Raw genomic sequence first — 6,536 nt, forward strand, 5'->3', positions numbered from 1 at the left:
AAAATGCTGTATTCAGGGTTAAAGAATATCACTGCCTGGTGGTACTTTGTCTTCTCTCTTTTCTCAGTTCTGTGCTGTGGAGCCATAGGTTCTGCACTCAAATATATGTCAAAATTGATTAATTCTGAATTCTACTGCTACTTAAACATTTTTCCAGGCATGACCACATCAGTGTAATCAGTGACAGTGATGTCAATGTAAGTGAATCCTTTTGAAATACATTTCCTTTTAGCATTGATAGAATCACACCATCAGACTAGTAAATAGTCCATGAAATGGGGTGTGTGTATTGATCCTCCAAATGAACATTCCAGTGTAGTAAGAATTTCACACTTATTTAACTTCAGGATAAGATTCACTCCTTTGGGCTCCTCTTGCTTGCCATAGCCACAGAATCCAGTGTTTTGGGTTGGGAGGGATCCCAAAGCTCCATTCCCACCCCAGCCATGGCAGGGCCAGCTCCCAGTGTCCCAGGTGCTCCAGCCCCAATGTCCAAGCTGGCCTTGGGCACTGCCAGGGATCCAGGGGCAGCCCCAGCTGCTCTGGGCACCCTGTGCCAGGGCCTGCCCACCCTGCCAGGGAACAATTCCTGCCCAAGATCCCATCCAGCCCTGCCCTCTGCCACTGGCAGCCATTCCCTGCCTCCTGGCCCTGCAGCCCTTGGCAATTGTCTCTCTCCAGCTTTGCTGCAGCTCCTTCAGGCCCTGCAAGGCCACCCTGAGCTCAGCCCAAAGCTTCTCCTGTGCAGGTGAACAATGGCAGCTGTGGCAGCCTTTCCTGCCAGCAGAGCTGCTCCATCCCTCTGCTCATCCTGGAGCCTCCTCTGGGCTCTCTGCAGCAGCTCCAGCTCCTTGCTGTGCTGGGCCCAGGCTGGGGTAGCTCTGCAGGTGGGCAGTGATGGCACCTGCTCCACCTCTGGAACTCAGCTCAGGCTCTTCTTGCTCCAAGAATCCACACTCCTTGTTCAGTGTCTTCAGAGCAGGACAATTCTTTCGGCCCTAGAGATGGCACAGAGCATGGAGGGGGGCAGTTTTCTATTTAGGTGCTTGTGTTGATTATCCAGACTTGTATGATCAGCATTAGGAATGTTCACCCTTTTTTCTCCTGGAAGATTTGAAAAGATTTGCTTCACTGCCCTTGCAGAGGCTTTGAATATTAGCAGCCTCTTAGTCTTATGTCTTGTCTGTTCTGATTCAAAAAAATACGGTGGGGGTTCTCTTTCTTGCTTAAATGGTTTTGAGGATTCAGTAAAACAGTGTCCAGGTGAGGGAGAATGGCTGGTGATCAGCTGCCCTGAATTTGCTCTGATGAAACAATGAAACTAAGTGAAGAAATTGTATATACTGTAATGTTCATTCAAATAGAAAGAAACTGAAAAACAGCTGCACCTGGGGAAAAGGATTTGGAAAGACACCTGGATATGTTCCAAATGTGTGCTTTCCTAATAATTAGCACATCATACACCTAGTTAGCATCTCATAAATAACCATAAAGTAGTCATTTAATGAATCATTTTACTTTGTGCTGTCAGAGGTTACAAAAAAAGCAAAATACTTTGTTTATTTTAAGACCAAGGTGTGACTGTTCTTTCAGCATCATTTAAAAAAGCTGCAGTAGGAAAAGCGGTGTCACCTTTTAGAGCAGCTGGGGTAATTTTAAACTGCAGAGCATGAGTTATGTGCCATCAAGTGCATCAGTGGCATCAGTGCACTGCTGTTTTGTAGGGTGTTGTGGGGTTTGGCACCTTGCAGAGGATGGCATTGGTGGGGAATTTTCTGACAGAAGCCATCCCTCTGTTTGCAGCCTGAGGCCCCACAGAAGCTTCTCGGGTTTCTCATCTCTGCTCTGTTTCAGTAGACCGAGCTTGCTTAGTGCAAAGCAAAGCAAAGAACATGGGAGCATCCTGGGCAGTGCAGGGCTGTGTGTCACCTGGAGGGCTGCCAGGAGGGCCCACAGCTCTGCAGCCTCTGCAGGGCTGGGAAATGCAGCTGTGCCAGGGGATGCTGCCTGTGGCACCCCTCAGGCTCACACCACGGAGCTGTCCCACGCCTGTCCCACACTAGGGGCTGAGGGGAGCCCCACGCTTAAAGAATCAGCTCCTTCCTGAAGATAAGAACCCCCAAAGCTCGGTTTGGAAAGCCAGACTTTGATCTTTTCAGGATTCTGCTCCCAGGGAGTGTGGATTCCCTCAGAAGGAAGGATGGGGCCTTAGTGGCGGCAGGGTTGCAGGAAAGCTGGTCAATATTCAGGATAACATCCTCCAAGCTAAAAAAGGCTGTTTGGCCTGTTCAGTCTAGGCAAAGAACAGGACACTCAGCTGGGAGGTCTGCAGGGATGAACACGCTGCTCCTGGCAAAATTCAAAGGTGGGAAGGGAATATATGGAAGATAGAAGCAAAGACAGTTATTCCTGGGAGGAATATAGAAAAGCTGAGTATTCCAGGGTGGGGTTGGGAAAGCCAGAGCCCACTTGGAGTCAAATGTGGTGAGAGCTGTCAAAGGCTGCAAGAAGAGCTTTCATAAATAGATCAGGAGGCAAAGGAATACGAGGGGAAACATGAGCCTGCTGCTGAGCTGGGCAGGGCCTGGGCACAGGGTGTGAGGGGCTGAGGTATCAAACATCTCATCTCAGTCTGCAGCAGCAGGGCTGGCCTGCACAAACACAAGGTCAAGTCAGGGAACACCCAAACTGGACTTCCCAAAGCCCCTGAGCCCTGATGGGTCTGTGCACAAGGCTGCTGCCTGGTTTCTCCCGAGGTCACTCTCCACAACCTGGAATGGCCATGGAGCTTGGGAGAGGCTCCTGAAGCCTGGAGGAATGCAAATGTCCTTTGTCTGTTCCAAAAGGGCAGGAAGGAGCAGCCAGGGAGCTACAGCCAGCCATCCTGGCCATTGGAACCATCCAGGGTGGAGCACCTAAAGTCCTCTGTGAAGAACATCCATGGTTGTTATTGTGTTTTTAATGTGTAAAAATATGCACTTCTGGAGGAATTTCTTTTATAGGAAGAAGTATTCAAAGTCTGGCTTCTACATACAGGCTTTGAAAAGTAAAAGTAGCCTGATTTTTGCCCTTATGTGAAGGTATTGTGAACAACTGGAAACTCAATTTTGAGAGAAATCAAACATTCCTTTACATATCCAGGCCAAATTAAGGCTTAAACTTTAAGGTAGTAACTGTTTTGTTCTATTGCTATGCTGTATTTATACAGACTAAAAGCCCTAAATTATGCATAACTTAAATTTCTCATTGGAATTAATGATTACAGTCCCAGAGAAATATCAAAGTTTGTAGTAAGCTTTGCAAATTCTTTATTTTTTCCTATCGTTCATAAGTAGGGGAAACTTACCACCGATGCAGCCAGCCAAAAGGAAAAAGAATAAAGTAGAAATTTAAGCAAAATATAATATTCATTTTTTCTCCTATTCAGAATTAATGATAATGTTTGTGATTAGCCTGTCACACAAAATACAAAAAATTAAATGCAATAAAGGCCTCTGTATTTAGAATTAATTAAAAAATAGTTAAATAGAGCACATCACTAAGGAGCTTTTCTTGTTCGCTTGAAGTTAAGTAAATATGCTCAGTGTTGCAGGATGGGTATGTAAACACTGGTAAGAGAAGGAAAAAAGAAGGTTTGGAAAGTGGAATCTGCATTTGTACTCTGGACTGGCTGCAAGTCAGGGTGGCTATTACAGGTGTGAGAGGTAACCTGTGCACATCTGATTTTGAAGCTAATTTATATTTACTAAACCCTCTTATATGAAGCTGACCCTATTTTTATCTTCTGGTTTTGGCCCCTTCAGTACACCTAGATTTTTTTTTTGTCCTATTGCACAAACAAGTGAAGATCCTTTTTCATGTCCTACTATTTTTTTATAAGCCAAGGCTTAAGTTTAAATGTTGAACATAATTGTGTTTCTTATCTAAAGACAGGTAAAAATTGATGAAATTCTGAAGTGATTCAGCTGGTACCATGAAACTGATTGTGTTTGTTGGGCCCATAGAGTAGGGGGAAAATAACCAACACATAAAGATGTGTTGAAGAAACTTTTGAACAAATAAACAGAGAAGTATCCTTGGAGAGCCTTTGACATCCACCAGCCTTCTTTATGTGGTAAATATCAATAAATGTCTACAAAAAGATAAACTCAGAGTTATCTAATGTAGTGAATACAGGGATGGTATTTTTGGATTTCTTAATGTAGCTTTTCATTCTGCAATGCATCATTAGGTGTTATCAACAGCAAGGAAAACTGCCAATCATCTTAACAACTAACTGCTTTGAAAAAGCCATCTAGTGACTTTAATTATGAGTAAGTATTTATGAAATTAAGTAATGCCGAATACACAAATTCCATCTGGTAATGATCAAGGTGTTTATTTTCTCCATATTGTTAAGCTTTGCTTTTGCAGAGCTCTCTGAGCATATGCACACTTCTGAAGCTTGGAGAAGCCTCTTACATAACCAACATATTTTAATTACCTTGAAAAAGAAACCCCCAAAGACCTCCAAGCCCCTTTTGTTTCTCCAGCAAGCAGCTGTACTCTTTACCTCCCATTTTAATTCAATATTCTTTCTGTGATTTACCTTCCCTCAGAATTGTTCCCTGGCAGTGTGGGCAGGCCCTGGCACAGGGTGCCCAGAGCAGCTGGGGCTGCCCCTGGATCCCTGGCAGTGCCCAAGGCCAGCTTGGACATTGGGGCTGGAGCACCTGGGACACTGGGAGCTGGCCCTGCCCATGGCTGGGGTGGGAATGGGATCAGTTTAAGGTCCCTTCCAACCAAAGCATTCTGGGATTCTGGGGTTTTTTTGTTTGTTTGTTTTTACAGTCTGAAATAATTAAAATAGAAGTGAGTGAGAGTAGCCCTACAATGTTCCCTAGCCTGGGAAGCAGGGTTTGGGATAAGACATCCAATATCTTACTCTAAATAAGTTTGAGCAGGGACTTGCTCCCCATTCTACTTCAAATCATCTAAGGGCTTTACTCCAATAGTATTAAGCAATTCCTCTCACTTTATGCTTTTAATTAATGGAAAATAGAAACAAATAATACACTGAAGTGCAGACACTTCGGGCAGATGAACCTCAGAAGTCTGTAAGAATTTTTCAATCCGTGCTAGCTGAGGTTTTTTATTCATTCACAAACTATTGGGATACCTTCTGAGTATGCATTTCTAAATCTAAATATTGCACCATTTTGGAAAATTTGAGGATCTGGTCAGGACTGGATGAATATTGCCCAAACCTTGAGGTGCTAGATGAATGTAGGTGGAAAACAGCTGAAAAACCTGTGTGACTGAAAATACCCTGTTATGTCCCTGAGGAATTTAGAGACTTAACTTCTGTATAGCTTTGTAATCAATGAGAGTAATCAACTGTTAACATGTCTTGCAGCTAAGAGCTCAGTACCATTTGTTAGGTACTGAAGTATCTTTGCAAATCTGGCTCTCCATCCTTCTGGCATATGGAATCCTCCTCCTCTCCCTCGATTGTGCTGTTGCTTTTGGCAGCACTGGTAGTACTGCCCTTTTTACTATTATTCCTCCTCCCCGTGCAGAAACTCCTGTTTAATGTGCTGAAACCTTCTGCTCCCTGACAGTCAGAACCCAGAACCACGGTGGGTTGGAGCACATTGTCTGACCCACTGCTTCTCACTGGCTGTTCTTCTCCTCCCCTGCACATTTCCATTTCCCAGGGTGCCCCTTGCGCATCATTTCTGTGTTTGGAAGCATTTAACTACTCTTAATTTTTATTTTTTTTTTGGTTTTGTTTTACTTTCCTTTCTTGGCTCTAGACATATTTTGCTGGTACACTGTTGTAACCCTGGGAGGATGGGAGAAAAAAGCAATTATCCTTACCTTAATTACCCTTACTATCCTTACCTAAACTTTTTGTTTGGCTCACTGTATGTACATACAGAAGAAAAACAACCTATTAGTCCTCATTCTAACAAATGCATTGACCTGACTTGGCCATCAGAGGTTTTATGTGCTGTAATATTATATAGCCAGTCCAAAATCTAGCACAAAATTTCCTTAGGCCTCACCTTGACAGACCAAATTAGAAAACTAAAACAGAATTCAAACTTAATTTATAAATGTAATATTCCAAATTATGTAGGCAATTCCACCACTAGGCAATATGCCTTAGTGCAGTTGTATGGGTTTTCATTCTCAGCAGACCTCTTAATATGTATTTATAAAGAACTAAGATTTCTGTGAATGCATTTTTGTGCTTGTACTCTTTCCTGGGCACTTTGTCACTCTCTCAACTTTTATTTTTTTTTATTTTATTTTTTTTCAGATTAATGTTTAAATTAACCCTCTGATTTGCTAACAATTACCATGATGTTAAAAACTTTTATTTGAAAAACCCTCCCAAAATGGAGCATATATCAAATTGTGTGTTGGTAATTAAAAACATGCATTTCCATCATTCAGGAAGCAGACAAACCTAGTGTGCTTATTTCCTTGCACTTGCCAGGCAGGAGAGCTTATATTATCTCATTAAAACACCCAACTTCAGTGGCAGCAAC

Source organism: Cyanistes caeruleus, chromosome 12 (assembly GCF_971803275.1).
Source record: "Cyanistes caeruleus chromosome 12, bCyaCae1.hap1.1, whole genome shotgun sequence".
Lineage (NCBI taxonomy): Eukaryota > Metazoa > Chordata > Aves > Passeriformes > Paridae > Cyanistes > Cyanistes caeruleus.